The sequence below is a fragment of the Perca fluviatilis genome, chromosome 20, assembly GCF_010015445.1.
Source record: "Perca fluviatilis chromosome 20, GENO_Pfluv_1.0, whole genome shotgun sequence".
Classification (NCBI taxonomy): domain Eukaryota; kingdom Metazoa; phylum Chordata; class Actinopteri; order Perciformes; family Percidae; genus Perca; species Perca fluviatilis.
The window spans coordinates 28,088,654-28,105,940 of NC_053131.1; the positions used below are offsets into that span (position 1 = coordinate 28,088,654).

Here is a 17,287-nt window from a genome sequence, read left to right on the forward strand (position 1 = left end):
TTATGAATCACTAATGGTTGTGTAGTCAGCTGATAGCAGGCCTGTGCATCAGACTCAGATCCAGAATATTTGCAAGCACAGATGCCTGGCCAAATTCCAATTTACCGGGGATTTCCACTGGACGCTGCGTGTCTGCTGCGTGATCCGCCGTCCGTCAATACCCACCGGGTCCAGATTTGTTGCGGAACGGCTGCGGCCATGACTGACAGCTGTAGTCACGAGGACCCACAAGTTCTCGCGAATTCAGGTAGAATAGAACCACAAAACCACCACCAGTTAGTTTCCATCCAGAGGAGTAGAGGGGAACAACTCTGTGCTGTGTTTTCAAGGTGTAGTGCAGGGAAATATGATCTGCCATGAGCACGGTGTATTTTATTTTGAAAATTAACCAGATATTTATTTTGTTTCTGTGCTCGACTTCCTGTCCCGCACTATCTGCCGTGTGCTGAATTGCTGCGGAGCTCTCCGCCGTCCGTCAAAAATAGAAGCTCTGCGTATCTGCTGCGGACTGACGGAACTGGGACGGAGTCGGGACACAGACGTTCCGCAGTCTGTGGAAATACACACACTGACATTAATGGAAACCTAATGACTCCGTCGACGTTCCGCAGACGTTCCGCAGACGTTCCGCAGATGTTCCGCAGACGTTCCGCAGACGTTCCGCATCCAGTGGAAATTGCCGGTTACAGGCTGCCCAGACCACACTACTGGTCATTTTATTATCCCACATATATCAATCTAATAGATTGTCCTCCATGTGTCTTGTTGAAATTGTACTCCGCTAATTTATCATTAAATTCCTATATCATTGTTGTACTTACGATGGTGGAAACATGTATCGAAAACATACGTTCTTCTTCCTACCTGGCACCTAGATTACCAACAATGCAACTCAACCATGGACAGTTTTGTTGGAGATTTGGGTGTGTTATGCTTGTAGCTGCTAGTGCTTATTATTCTGTGTTTTACAATTATTTTGAGGCTATTTATTTATCTATATGGTTTTAGTGTGGAAATGTGGTTGCGTCTTTGAGCTGCTGGACATCTGAATTTCCCTACGGGGATGAATAAAGTATTCTATCTATCTATCTATCTATCTATCTATCTATCTATCTATCTATCTATCTATCTATCTATCTATCTATCTATCTATCTATCTATCTATCTATCTATCTTGTTTCATTTTTCGAACTTGAGGTCTACAGCCTCAACTGACACTGACTCAAGTGACATCATATTATACAACACAATTTTGTCAGCATTCAAACAGCTCCCTCTGGACACACAAAAGGCTTTATAGAATTTTTTTCACATATGTAGTTGCACTTTCCAAGACCTGTTAACATACTTTGATGTGTACAGAGAATCATTGTTGCACAAGAGTGCAAAGACCTGGTGTGGTCATTGGGTTTACTGCACTGACCAGACACACGCAGTCAGTGGAGTCCATTGATTGAAACATAACAGTCGAGAGGAGTGTAAGAGAGGGGCGTGTGTGTACTGTCAAACTCAGCCTGGTGGAGATGCAGGTTCCTAAAATCCATTTATCGATCCTCGTTGACTGCTCACTGCTTCCTTTGACAAGATACGATCCTTAGAAGGACATCACTGATGCACTGTGCTTCAAAAATCCTATACCTTTAAAACCCATCCTCCATTGGAGAAAATTTAACAGCCCATCGTCCATAGGACACAATATAACAGCTAAGCTTGTTGTGTTCTCTATTTCTATTGTAATTTCAGGTTTTACTATTTGTATGAGTGGTTAAAAGTCTTTAAGAATATAATAACAATGCATGCAATGTTAAGATGTATTATAATGGTCTGCACAAGACTGTTTCTTTAATTCGGCGTCCCTGCCCAAGCTTTCACAGTTGATGATTCTGATCACTCCCACTCCTGTTATCAAAACCTCATATGGTTTTTGGCTTGACAACCTTTTTAAGAAACTGTGATTTAAGACTATTGTTTTTTGTTTTTTTTAGACACAAGTCCTATTTTTCTGTGAAGTTTGGTTGTTGCAACCATTCTTGATTATGGTGATTTGTTGTATATGAATGCATCAACCTATTCTCCACATGTTGGACCCAACAGAGATTTGATACCAGATTTAAACCACTCAATCATTATTTCTGTCCATCAACTGAGCCATTGGTACAATTGTATTGTTTTACAGCCATTCTGGGCAAACTTTCATCATGCCTCCACCAACTTTAGTTTATCAGCCTCTCAGATCACTGGACTATTCCGCTGTATGTTCCTAATGTACAGCCACAGATTGGAAATACAGTTTTAAATTTCTAATCTGGGTTCTAATGGGACTGGGTAAATAAAAGTTAAAAAAGGTAAAGATCCCATATTGTAAAAAGTAAGATTTCCATGTCGTTTTTTATATAAAGTACTTTAAGATTTAGTTGCTATATAACTACTGTTAAGTATCAAAACACTAAATTAAAGATGATGTGCACACAGCCCGAATTCAGGTGGCTTTTAACGAGCCGTCAGGACTTCTGTATGGTTGTGATGTCACAACTATACGATATTAGGTAGAAAATGCAGCTACAGTAGAAAATGCAGCTACAGTGTCGTTACAGTCATTTCCCGGCTGCATTGATGATGCAGAGACCCCAAGAGTGCAGATGATGAAGACCTGTAAATGCCAACCAATCAGAGCGGGCTAGGCTTTTTCAGAAGGTGGGCTTAAAGAGACAGGCGCTAAAAATGGAGCTCAGCATTTCAGACAGAGAGTGAATATAGATATATTCAGATGGACAGTTTGAGAAACATAATGTGTGTGTTTTTTTATACATTAAATCATGTAAGTAGAAACCCAAAATACAAGTATGTACCTGAAAATGAGCATAATATGGGGCCTTAAGAATAAAGCTGATGGTGAAATAGCAGTAGTTCATTGGGACATATTGCAATGAGAGGAGGTCCAGATTTAAAATAAGGCTGGTTTGAAATGTATATAATTAAAAAAAATCTGAAAAGCTCTCTTGGCCATTGTGCACTTTTGAGACGGTCCCTAACTTCATTTTATCGGTTCCCATTTACTTTTAAAGTTGCTCAAGGTGCCAGACTTTCATATCTGATCATGAGGTAAAAAATAACAGCTGACTGGCTGTCAGTCAAGCTTTATACTTCACTGAACAACACATCGGTTGAAGACTGGTGAAAAGTTGAGGCTCAATGCTTATACTGGAGATCAAGTCGGAATCTGATAACTATGATTGAGTTATGATCTGGTGTGATGTTTGTGTGCGTGACAGGTCAGTAGGGTGAATGGGTGTGAGTGGGGTGGGGAATAATACTGGAACAGTTCAGAAGCTGTTTGTATCTGTTCAGAGTGCTTTATATGTTCATGTCCGAATAGTCTCGCATTGCCAGACCTTCCTCCCCAGTGCTGCGGAAGAGGGTCTGGCTAGTCCATACAGCATTCCGGGATAGGAGAAAAACGTGCTCCGGTTTATTGGCATTTCTTTAAACCAATCACAATCGTCTAAGCACCTCACAGAGCCTCTGTGCCGCTGCAAAGTAGCCTTGAGAAGGAACTTGTTTTGGTGGAACATGTGTACGTTCAAAGGTTATTTTAGTCGTGCAACAGAACATTCAGATTGGACAGATAGTCTGAGGAGCAGTTGAACATAGTCCTCATAAATCGACCGGAGATAAAAATTCCAACACAAAGACAGCGGAATGAAATGGACATCGGGCCGTAAAGAGGTGCATTCGGCGGAATTTCCCGCAGCACCGGAGCAATCCTGGAAGTGGAACATTGTGGATATAGACATTAAAAGTACTCGTTTCTTGCTACATAGTTCTGCAAACACATTCTGGAGGATAAAATATCACCTGATGAATCACTCTGAAAACATTTCCAAGGCTGAAAATAATGCTGATGTCATGATCTAATGCCAAGTGCTTTAGTAAAAGATTGCTGCCCTCATGCCTTTCCACAAAAGCTTTACTCTTGCTGCTGTAATACAAGTGACACAGTTAATCATGGAGGGGAGACCAATATGGGGAAAAAAAGAAGAAAAGTTTACAACATGAAACCACAAACAGATGGAAAATAGATTTTCCTGTATAGGTGAGATTTCAAAAATGGCATCACAGAAGAGACAAACAAGCTCTTTCTTGGAAGTATTGAGTTCTTCTGCTTTTTGACTCAGCTCTGTGTTCACTTGCAAGACTTCTCTCTCTTCCACGTGGCAACAAGCGAGAAAACTCATCATACAAAAGCACATGACAGCTGGTGCAGCTTTTTAACCACATCAGTTCAGCTCCAGTGGGTTTGTTACAAACTTGCTCCGATTTAGCGCAGATCAATGCTCTCCTTTCTAAGAAATTGTGCATTGTGTGCAATGTGGCAGACTGTCAGAGGTAGCCTAGTTTGCATGCTTCATTTAAGCTTGTTTAGCTGATGGGCTCTGTTGAGGAGGAGTTGCATTTGTGGACTGAAACTGATTAATTAGCATGTGAAATGATTTAACAAAAGCACAAAGTAATCCCAAGTTAATAAGCAATTAAGACAGGCAAATAGAGAAATATATTTGTTGTTGTTCTAGTTGAATGCTACAATGATAATGTTCATTTGCATTCATGGAAACAACATGTCTCTGATCCATTAAAAAAGATTTGATGAGGGGGCTTTTGATTTCTTCATTACTGGGCTGAGGAATGCCTGCTGGGATCAAAGACAAAAAAAAAAGTCTTCATATTTGATTCACACACACATAATGCGTGGATATATCACACTGCCTGGTGCATATAGATAATGTCAGCTTGCAACATAAAATTGTCATAATATATACAAAAATGGTGTGGAAGTGTGCAAAATACCTGTACCTCCACACACTTCCTGCTTTTAAGATGTGTGGGCATGATTGCAACAGAGGTTGAGTTTAAACATCTCACTGGTGTTCCCAGCAAGAGCTAAACTACAATCAGCTCTGTATAGATACAACTTTGCCTAATTATTGCTTTGCTTTTATAATTATACGCATTGTTACACATAAGACCTGGTGATGGGTTTCACAACTGCGGCTCTGGACTTTTAAAGGCACTTCTTAAAGCTGCACTGATCAATGTATTAACAATGGCTCACATAACTAATTATGCTACTATAACATGTAAAAAAAGGATCTCTCGTAGTTACAAATCCACAGAAAATGATCACCTGACTGCTCTTCCCCTCGGATCTGAGGAGGATTTTACCCTGGCCCACATTTATATGATAAACCCACTGTAAGCTACCTGCCCAGTACCAAGCAACATACACACAAAGTTAGCAGCTGGTGAGAACTGCATTTAGCAGCTAAAGAGACAGTTATTCTTGGGTCGCGCTAAGCGCCGGACAGAGCCACCGTGCCTCTGCAAAATAGCCTCGGGAAGGAATTTGTTTTGGTGGAACATGTGTACGTTCAAAAGTTGTTTTAGTCGTGCAACAGAATACTCAGATTGGACAGATATTCTAGCTAGCTGTCTGGATTCACCCTGCAGAGATCTGAGGAGCAGTTAACCACAGTCCTCAGAAATCCAACAGAGTTTAAAATTCCAACACAAAGAAAGCAAAAGGTCACAGACATCCAGCCGAAAAGAAGGACATCCGGAGGACTTTCTGACGGCAATCCCAGAAGTGGAATGTCGTGGTTATAGACTAGTAGCACACAGACATGGATAATATTGAAGCCTATAGAGTAGCTCAAATTAATGTAGTAATGATTGAGAATGCAAAACAAGCTTTACACCCACCCAAATTCCTCACATATTTAGTTTGTTTTCAAGTGCTATGTGGGTTTTCTGAGTGTTGTATCTTGATAATTAGATCTACAATTGTACGGTGTACTGCAAAAGAAAAACCCAGTTAGTCAATTAATCTAGTACTGAGTATTAAAATCTCCAGCAGAACTATCTGCCAGTCGGGTAAGCTTGTTTCAAATGCAAATCAATTTCTGTTGTTTGAAGATAATAACACACACCCACTAGCAAATTATACAAGTGAAAAAAATAACAAAATATTGGAGGACAAATGCCCTGTCAAAAAGAAGATTTTTGCATTGAATACGTTCTGCGCCTCAACATGTAGCTCGATATCTCCTCTAGAAATCATAACTCGGAACATGGTACAAATCACAACATTTGCCATGGCGCCAGTGAAGTAGAAAGAGCTTCTAAGCCTGATGTAGATGCTGTAATTGGTTGATCTCTGGTGTGTAACAAGACGGTATACATTCTCAAACCTTAAAGCAGAAACAAGGAAAAGGTCGTAAAGAGGCCATGTTGGTGCAGCCAATCAATGACACAGTGGCTGAATTAAGTAATAAATCAAACGGTAATTGAAAGGGAAAGCTGACTTGCTCCGTTTATTAATATACATGACAGATGCTTTTCTAGTCCGTCTGTCTTGTAAAGCAGTGGTCCATATTGTACTTTAGTTAATGGTTTACAGTCAAGAAGGGCTGCCTGCAATGGATATGAGAGTGGATGTTTTTACAGAGTGCTTTTATAGGGGCTGAACGTCGCACAAAAATAAATAAAAAAACAAATATATATATACACCTGGACACACCTTCTCATTCAATGAGTTTCCTTTTTATTTTCATGACTATTTACATTGTAGATTCTCACTGAAGGCATCAAAACTATGAATGAACACTTATGGAATTATGTACTTAACAAAAAAGTGTGAAATAACTGAAAACATGTCTTATACTTTAGATTCTTCAAAGTAGCCCCCCTTTGCTTTTTTATTGATAAGGGCAAAAAATTCCACTAATTAACCCTGACAAAGCACATCTGTGTAGTGAAAACCATTTCAGGTGACTACCTCATGAAGCTCATTGAGAGAACACCAAGGGTTTGCAGAGTTATCAAAAAAAGCAAAGGGTGGCTACTTTGAAGAATCTAAAATATAAATGTTTTCAGTTATTTCACACTTTTTTGTTAAGTACATAATTCATATGTGATAGTTTCGATTTAGTTTTGATGCATTTAGTCAGAAAATACAATGAAAGGCATTGTATGAGAAAAAGACATTTAAGTGATGTACTTTTAGAAGCCTTTAATCTTTGTAGCTTTGAAAGCTTCTGGTGAGTCTCAAAAGCATCTATGGTTTAATGACTAATGTAAAAAACAACAGCAGCAACAACAAATCATATCTAAGATGTGGTTTGGTTTTTTGATAGAGACAATGTGTGTGACTGATGGAACACAAATAAAAATGCTTCTCTGTTTCTCTGTTTTAATCACTGTCACCACACAGTCTCAATGAGTGTAAAAGGTACAGATAGATTCATTGAAGTAGAAAAAAGTAAGATTATTTCTTCAGGTTTTATGAACTGTCTAAAGCTGTAACAGCATGGACTGCAAGACATCGACTAGGGCTCAGTGGATTTCCAGAGAAAGATCAGGCAGATGGTGAACATGGTAAACATCATACCTGTTAAAAACAGAAACGGTTTAGAACCGAGATGCCCCAATTTAGAGTAATTTCCTGTATCTGTGTCACATGGGTTTCAGCTGGTGAAACCACTGCAAGGCCGCTTAAAGAGACCAGCGGCAGGTCCTGAGTGGATTGATTCCAATAGGAGAAGAACGTGAACACAGGTTATGACCGAGTCTTTCGCCCCATAGTCACCAAAGTAAATATTGGACCCATTTTTAACGAGCCATATATCTCCCGAACATTCTGACACTAAAATGGCATTTTTAAGACAAACAAATCCGGAGAAAATGAACTTATGTTTGAGACCTGTTTCTGTCTCAGGAACTCTCCTATGATCTGGCAACACATAAGCTAACGTCAAATTTTCACGATGCTAAAGATGTTAGCAAAAGAAAATAGAATATTTTTTCAACCATCCACACAACGTTCTCTACACTTTCAAACGAGACCGCGCCCATTTAGGAGATATGAAGTGTTTCATACTATTGGCGCAGCTTGTAATGCGCTCTCTTCAGTTATAGTGAATCTTTGCTAATATCCCCATGTTAGCATGACGACATTAGCATGCAGGTCTTAGCACTGCCTACAGCCTCACAGACTTGCCAGCATGAACAGACAGACAAACTCAGGAAGATCTTGTGTTCAAAAACCCATAATTCAAGTCCCTGTATGGTTCAAGCCCCTGTACCAAAGTATGGAGAGATGCCAGTTCACCTCATGCCAGTTCACCTCCTGGGCACTGCCAAGGTCCTCTTGAGCAAGGCACCGTACCCCCCCCAACCGCTCAGGGTGCTGGTCCAGCACTGGAAGCCCACTCACTCTGACATCTCTCCATTTGTGCATGAATAGGTTCCGAGCTTGTGTGTGTATTTCAGGCCTGTGTGTAGTGATTTCTAACAAACAGTGTAAATCTTTATTTCCCCAATGGGGATCAATAAAAAGTTAAAAATATAATAAAAAAAATGAATCTTTCTCATACTGTCTGTCTGGATATCTCTATTCACCCTCTGTCTGAAACACTCTGTTTTAGCGCTTGTCTCTTTAACCTCGCCTCCCTATTGGTCAGCATTTACGGGTCTTTCACGTGCTATCTCAATCAAAAAAGACATGGAAATTTTTGACTTGTTACAATATGGAACCTTTAAGGTAGCGGGCTTCACAGCAGCGACCAAAATTAGCCAGTAAGCATTTATTAGCAAGAGCAACAACGATGCTGTAATGATAAGTGCTAAGTAATAGTTTGTTGCTTTATTTTTGACATGTTGAATGTTACTCAGACTGACAGTAATTTAGGAGTTGTGTTAAATGTCATACTCTCCTGTTTGAAAGGGGGGGGTGTAATGATAAGTGCTAACAAAGGAGCTACCAATAGGGGGAGCTCTAACGTCAGCAGGTGCTGGATTGACTGTGTGTTGGAGCAGAGAGTCAAGGGGGTAAGCTTTGCTTCAGAACTCGAACCTCCTATGGCGCCATTTTGATGCTACAAAAGGATCACCTCCCGTTAGCATTCCATTGACTGCCATTCATTTTGACGTCACTTTGACAGCGAATAACTTTACATCTGAAGCGTTTAAAGACTATTTGTCCATTGTTTATTTCTAAAGAAACACGACAATGTATAAAAGGCTTCATTACCTTGTATCTCACATTATGGCTCCGTAGCAGACGTTTTTATAAAAATAGGCTAACGATTGTGTCACATAATAGAGGAATTACCGTATAGTACAGGAGAAGCTCGCACACAGTTTGGACTTACTTAGCTGTTTAGGTTTAATTACTAATGTTAACTATCATTTTAGTTAGCAATAATTAGCCTGTGCCTATGTTATCTCCATATAGCTACGCTCTCCGTCTCTGCAAGATTGGGAATGATTGAGATTTCTCTTGGCACAGCTACCAGAAGGCTTACAACTTTCAGACAGGTTGCTCACGTCACATTTACGTCGTCTCTCTCAGTTGGAGGCTGCTCAGTAACACTCAGCGCTCACCGGAAAAGTGCTTCTAATACCCTTCACTGGTCTCCGTCCAGAGCAACGGGATCTGTTGGTCCATTCTTATATACTGTCTATGCAGAGAGTGAATATCCAAGGAGAGGAGCAATTATTAAAAACTGTTAGCTGAAGCTAACACAAGTTCGAATCTTGATGTTTTATTCTCCATGTAATGTTCTTATTCATCTATTTGAATAAAACATCAAGAATCGAACTTGTGTTAGCTTCAGCTAGCAGTTTTAAATAATCCTCTCCTTGGATATTCACTCTCTGCTCCAACATACAGTCAATCCAGCACCTGCTAATGTTAGAGCTCCCCCTATTGGTAGCTACTTTGTTAGCACTTATCATTACAAATCCCTGAATTAACTTTGTAGCTGCTGCTGTAAATAAACAGTGCATAGACACAGAAGCTAACTATATTTGATAGATTTTTTTTTATTTAGCCTAACAAGGCTGGGCATGCTATCTACCTAGCTGGCTAATTAGCCAGTTGGGGTTGTGAATTTGGTTTATTAGCCTACTCAGCATCAAAATGAGGAGACAGTGGGTCTTTCCCAAAACCCACACTTGCGGTTTTCAGTACTTAAGTGTATGCACAGCTTCATTTATATATTTTACACAATTAATTCATATGATTATTTATTTCATAATGTCTTTTTTATTTATTTTTTAATAATGACTAGGGTTTCATTGATGAGATATTGTATCTTTCTGGTCCAGGGATTCAAAGTATCTATTCAGTCCCAAATCTGTTTCTTTCACATCACTTTCAAGTGTGTAGACAAAAGAAACAAAGACTATAGTTTATCCCTGTTCCCTCCTGTGTAAGATGTTTGAAGTGAGTTGTCCCACACTGATAACCAACAGTGACAGGATACTGGATGACTATTTTAACACAGTTTATATTGTTCTCAGTGGAAGTGGATCCCATAGTAACTCCAGCAGCTGACTTCTTTCTCTGTATCTTTGATCACTATTCTTTCATCTTTTGTGAGCCTGGGACTGGCACAAAATTGCTGCATGGCATGATATATGACATTCCATCTCAGCAGCGTATGAAAAATAAATTAGATTTCCCTACACTATTTCCTGATCAGCCCCCACCACCAGCCCTCCCCTCCTTTCATCACACCTGCCTCGCTCTTCCTGGCCATGCATGTGGCAACCGGGCTGTAAAACACAAACACTTAGGGTGTGATCAAATTCGTGAGGGAGGGAGGGAGAAAAGCCATCAACCACAGCAAGAACAGTAAGAAACAACCTACTACAAAAGGCCCAATCATGGGATATGAAGGTAGACCTGGGAGGAAGGCTGCAGTTTCCCCAAGTCGTCCAGAAAATCCTGAGGCCGGATGTGGTTCAGTGGTCTGAAGAGGTGAAGAAGATCATCATGATAGAACTTACAGTCCCGTGGGAAGAAGGGTGCGATCAAGCCTTTGAAAGGAAGATCGCCAACTACCGGGACCTTTTGCTCGACTGCAGGGGCAAAGGATGGCAGGCATGGCTATTCCCAGTCGAGGTTGGCTGTAGAGGATTCCCTGCCCAGTCAGTATAGAGAATGTTCACAGCCATTGGAATGACAGGAAGTGAGAGGAAGTCAGCAGCTCGCAGGATGGGGGAGGCAGCAATAACAGCCTCCTGCTGGTTATGGAACAGGAGAGAGGAGCCGAGCTGGAAGCCAGGAGGAGGAGATGGGCAGTGATTTATTGTTACGGTTCAAGGTCGAAACATCCAATGAACGTTGGACACCGTCTGACGACATCAACTCCTCCCGGCCAAGGCGACATTCACCGAAGGTGAATGAAGGGGAAGCCTCTTTTTACATGTAATTACTCTCATGTTCAAACTCTAGACTGTTGATCTCTGTTGGTTCTCAATGCCATTCAAATTAGGATTACTCCAAAGAAGACCACTGAGAAATGCTTACTGTGTCTTTGGTCAGTAGTAAAACATTATTTAACTGTAACTGCAGGCCAAAATTTAAGACGTGATTTATCGCCTTTTTGCATAAATGATCATTTGTGATTTCATGGGGAGATACCTGGTGAAACTGTTTCTTCACGAACAAGAGTATCCATTCACCTAGTACTGCTGTGCAGCATCTCTGACAAAAATGCCAATTACTATACATGGTCAGATAGCACAGGTTTTGGTGTTAGTCCCTGTACAGTCCCAATGGTACTAAACCTGGCGACCTTAATGTGACAAGATTTTGGAATGTATTTCACACGGTCATACAGCTAGGCTGTCACCAACAAAATGCCCAGCACTTCACTTCTCCTAAAAACACAAGTTCTTGTTTTTACATTTAAGTTCGTGTGTGCGTTAACCTAAGAAGATACGTGTTAGGGAGCTCTACAGGTGTGGGTAGGTGTATTTTTGAGTTTTACTCAGAGACAGGCTCAGAGTTTACTCTGCCGCCATGCAAACCTAGGCTAACCATGTCCTCACTCAAGCTCCTAACACATACATGAGATCTTCTCTTCTTACTTGCAGTAAGTGAGTAAAAAGGCATTCTTTCCAATATGTTGAACTATTTTCCTGAACCTGCATTACCTGATTACTTTTTTGTAACTTGAGGGCAGCAGCACAAGCTTTGCATATCATCACCAAATTACTCCCCACCCACAATTTTGCATTGTGAGACCTAAATACCTAAAAGAACTGCAATAAAGTAGAAGAAAAACTGTAGATGTTATCAGACTATAACACAGAGCCCTGTCACACTAGGCATGCCCAGTAATTTGAAAGTTAACATCTACAGTGTTCATTAAGATATCAGACTTGCAGAATCCTGCAATGAAGGGGGGAACTAATTGAAACAATGCATGATGGATTTCCCGAGACATTCCTTCGAGGAAAGCAACTTGTTGGATCTCCTTACTGTAGGTCAGAAATTATTTGTCAAGCTTTCCTTCATTGTGGTCTGAACATATATCTTCATCTAAATGGGTTTTATATACTCAGCCTCAAGTTCAGCCTTTCACCAAAGTAAGATGTTAATGGAAATATGGGACACACCTTCTGCGCATCATAAAACATGCTTTTAGGAATAATCCAGGGGAGACATTCCATTTTAAACTGATGCACTTTATATTATACTCACAGACACTAACCACAAAGCAGTGATGCACTATATCCATCCAAGAATTATATCGCAGGGCCAAGAAAACACTGTGAATTGCTTTTAAACACAAGTTTGATTATATTCTTTATTATCTCTCATGTCCTTCATTTTTCTGTGTAGCTGAGTACCATCAATAGCCAGACACCACTTCACTCTCTTCAAGTACTGCATGATCTAAGCTAGATGTACTTTGGATCAAATTAAATCCCCCTGCAGCCTGAGCATTGTTTTGCTTCGGTACAGGGTTTACAAAGACTGAGGACAAACCGGGGGATGTAGTGCATAAAAAAGGTACAGATTGGTTGTTTCCAATGACAACATTTAGTAAAAGGCACTCGTAACACCTTATAATTTTTTTTCACATTTGTACGACATTCACAAACCTCCTGGGTGGGAATACATGACGCTCTAACAGCCTGAAAGCCTTCTTTAAATCTCCTGTATCAGACAGATTTAACAAAGTGATCAAAAGTGTGCGTCAATAATCTAGGATAGTTTTCACTGAGGCTCCCAATGGCCACTTGATTTACAGCAGTGACAACATCAATGGCAGCTGTAGCCTCATTTCGAAGGAGTTACACAGCGGTGTGCGACTGCTGTGATCAGATGTCAAACACCATCATCATCATCATCTTCACAAGATGCTGCACATGCAACATCCTCAGCTGATGTCATGCATTCAGTCTTTTACATTGCTACATTTTGGTTTCTAAGCTGAGTTTTGAGCCAAAAGCGATCTTCGTGCACACGTGTTTTTAGGTCCAGTAGAAGAACTAATCTCCGTTTAAACTCACACAGCTAAACAGCATATCTCATCAACATTCTCGTATACTGGGCATGTGCGTGCCAGGGTAAACAGGAGGCAGCATGTATACTCCGACTGTTAATGGTAGTTGCCATGGTAACTAGTTAGTAACTGGTTAGTAGCTAAGTCTCCGAGAACAAGACTCCATGACCGATAAGACCCAATCGGGTGGCAAAACTTTGGCATCGGTGTTGCCAAAGGTCTCCATTTGCGGCCGTTCAGACTGAAACACAACGGGGTCAGAAGTGTTTTCAAATGTCTCTGATTTAGGGGCTCTGAAATGCCAGAGCAGTGTGAATGCGAGGTGTAAATGTAGCAAAAGATATTCGTTTTTAAACCAAAACGTAGTCATGTAAATGTAACCTTACATTTCATTTTATGCATTCTATGCTACGGTCATATGTAGGATACATCCCTGAATTTGTGTACAGTATGGCAACATTTCGTACATATCCACATTGGTCTGCAATGTGTATGTTAACTATGAACTCTACGGTATATAGAAGCTTAGCTTAGCACAAGAACAGGAAACAAATAGGAAACAGCTAGCCTGACTCTGGAGTCCTGTGACTCGTTTTTTTGTATGAATTAAGCAAATGAGATATGTGTTGATCGTTGAGCTTTAGTGCTGGTGGATAGATCCTTACCCAGAAAACGGCCGTATAGGTTGATTGTGAAAGCAGCTTCTAACGACCCATACTTAACGTTTGTTGTAAGGTGGCCATTATGGTCATAGTAATTATTGTGGGAGCAAACGAAGATATAAGGTGACGAAGTAAAAGAGCGCAAAACTCACACAGGGCTTTCATCCTCTTAACAAACTTTGTAACAGACCTAAGTCTGTAACATAGTTATGTCTGTGATGTAGTTACGTCCGCAACTCGACGTAGTTAAGGTCCACAGCGTTAAAACAGTCAAATATGTCGTTTTGGGGGTCATTGGCAATCAACCTAGCATGTGGTTTAGGTATGAGGACATGTTGATTTTGTAACTTTGGAAAGAGCCAGGCTAGTCTATGTCTACAATGCTTTTCTTCCGGGATTGCTCCGTTGCTGCAAAAAATTCTGCTCTTTTCGGCCGGATGTCCGTTACCTTCTGCTTTCTTTGTGTTGGAATTTTAAACTCCGGTGGATTTCTGAGGACTATGGTTAACTGCTCCTCAGATCTCTGCAGGGTAAATCCAGACAGCTAGCTAGACTATCTGTCCAATCTGAGTTTTCTGTTGCACGACTAAACAACTTTTGAACATACACATGTTCCACTGTAGCCCAAGACGATTGTGATTGGTTTAAAGAAATGCCAATTAACTAGAGCATGTTTTTCTCCAATCCCAGAATGCTTTGTGGACTAACCAGACCCTCCTTTGCTGCGCTGTGGAGAAAGGTCTGGCAATGAGAGACTAGAGCCAGGCTAACTGTTCCCCATGTTTCCAGTCTTAACGCTAAGCTAAGCTAACCAGCTGCTGGTTCCAGTTTCATATTTAGCATACAGACATGAGAGTGGTATCGATCTTACCATTTAAGTCACTGCAAGGAAGCAAATGTATTTGAAAGTGTATTTTCTAAAATGTCAAACTTACTTACTAAATTAGTTTGAATACTTCTTCCACCTCCTAACAGGTCAACAAACAAAATGGAGCACCTCAGCAGAAAAGCTCTAAGGTTATTTTACTTTTTACTTTAGAACTTGTCATTTCCAACTCTAAATTGCCACTTCGGGTTCAGGTAATTAATAATAATTGTAATTTTGTCACAAGAGACATTATACAATTGTTTTCATAGGCGGTGTAGTAAATTCTATAGTAAATTGACTTCAACAAGCAAAATTGATGGGGGTACATACCCCATAATGCATCAATGCCATGATTTCCATGGACTCTACCTGCCTGATAAATTCCTATCTATTCAAACTACATTAACTCCTGTTTGTAACGCTGATGATGATGACATTATCATCAGGGTTGTATTTCAAACTTCTAAAAGCTCCTTCCAAAACCCCAAGGGACATTATACAGCCTTTTTTTCAAGCTAGAGTACTACTAATGACTTGTAAAATGACCTTCGTAGCTAAAAATGATGGAGTATCGCTTTAGCTAATTGTGAATATAAAGTTAGTGTATATTCAACATGATTTTCATCCTTGAAGTCATGTGGGATCCCTACTCCTACACACAACAATAAAAGTCACCATAAATCCATATGCATTGCTTTTTGAACATAGGATATTAAAATTCACTATCCTGATGTAGGGTCAACTCTGCAGGAATGCAGTGTTTTAAGGGCACGTTAATTGACTTTTTCACTAGTAAAGAGACCGGCTACAATGATGAAATACAAACAGTATACAGAGCAAAGTTTAATATGCAAGCTTGTAATGTGTGTGGGAGGCTGTTTTAGTTTCTTTGATTTGTTTGTGTTCTACACAGTGGTAATGATATACACTGAAGAGACAGGCATGGACCTGACTGATTCACTTATGTCTTCTGGCAGTTTTTTTTTCTTTTCATGATGCCTTTTTTTTTTTTTTTTTTAGGTTTGCAGAATTACTGATGACTGCAAATACTACACAACATTTCGTTTTCCAGACACTAAGTATCACTCCTGGGTGAAAGATAAAGTTGAGTCTAAAAAGTATTTACCAACCAAATCAAATCTGGTGTTAAAGGCTCAAGTTTATCACCTCCCCCTGAGGTTTCCGTCACTTTTTATCATGTTCAAAGTCCTCTATAACAGCAAATTTGTCCTATCTAGGCCTGAGTTAGCTTTTGCATGTGCTTTGTTAAGAAAGGGCAAAGACTTTTCAGGGGTAACTTCAGCCCTCAAACTATTTCTACTGTATTTAGAACAGAAAAACTGAACGAAAAAAGGCAAACATTACCTATATTGTGTGGTATTGTGCCATATGGTCCCTCAGAAATCCCTCAAGGCCACACATTCACTCAGTGAGCACAACAAAGAAGCAGCCTATAGAAAGAAATTAAAAGAGAAAACTGTTAAAAGGAAAGGACATTTTCTTGTCTTTATTGAAATTGGTTATTTCCCATCACTATGTTGGAGGTAAGGCGTAGGAAATTCAAACAGAAAGTCATGAGAGGTCACACGCAATTTACCTACTGTTAAATATTGTAAAATACAATGAGAATATAGTACTGCTTGCCTAAAGTGGCCTTCATATATGTATACATATATTGTATGTGTCCTTATCCATTAAACAGCCTGAATTAAATGAAATGCTGGTCTGAAACAAGACCATCTGACGCACATCCTGATCAATGCTTGGTTGTCACTACATTTGTTTTCGCTGTGAGCCAGTCATGTCACTAAGCTATGAAACCTTTTACAATTCAGGCAGCGCTATTATGATTTATAAGGAATTATCTGCTTCTCAACAAAAGCCTATAAAAATCTCCTTAAAGCAGTGTAGGAGGGAGGGGAGATTAGATTGGTCTATGGAAAGTTATTGAAAGAGAGCACAGCAGGGTGTTTGTGCACGGCCTCGGCTCCCAAGTGACATTATAATCTCGGCAATGACTGAACGCACCGCATTCGTCTCTTTTTCTCTTATTTTTGTGGCCAGTCGTCCCTGCAAGCTGTTTGCCTTTCTAAACACACACTCGGAGAGGTGTATTGTTTGTTTGCTTTGCAAATATGTGTGGGAGTTAGAGTGCCGGTGTGCATGTGTATGTCTGAATAGTGTGCTCGGCTTCATGTGTGAGCAATCAACTGAAAAAAATGACAAGGTCATGCCAGTACAATTGTTTTTTTTGTTTGTTACATGAAGCAAGGTAAAAGGCCATTAAAGGAATACAAACATGGCTCCTTAATGTAATGAGGGTGAGGGTGTATCTAATGTGGCCCTGTTCTATACAATGTTCAGTGAATGAATGACAGTTTGCTCCCCTTTTCTTTGTC

At 40.1% G+C, this 17,287-nt stretch overlaps 1 protein-coding gene across 2 annotated transcripts in view; it reads right to left on the minus strand.

Annotated features, from left to right (window-relative positions):
* The window catches only part of LOC120549715 (leucine-rich repeat and fibronectin type-III domain-containing protein 2), a 157,361-nt gene that overhangs the window by 41,566 nt on the left and 98,508 nt on the right, over nt 1–17,287 (minus strand). The window contains exon 4 of one of the 2 annotated variants that reach the window (XM_039786812.1): nt 16,254–16,339. The exons of the other annotated variant lie outside the window; for it this stretch is intronic. The gene's annotated coding sequence lies outside the window, so the exon portion shown is untranslated. The remainder of the gene's footprint in view (nt 1–16,253; nt 16,340–17,287) is intronic. 2 annotated transcript variants of the gene reach the window in all.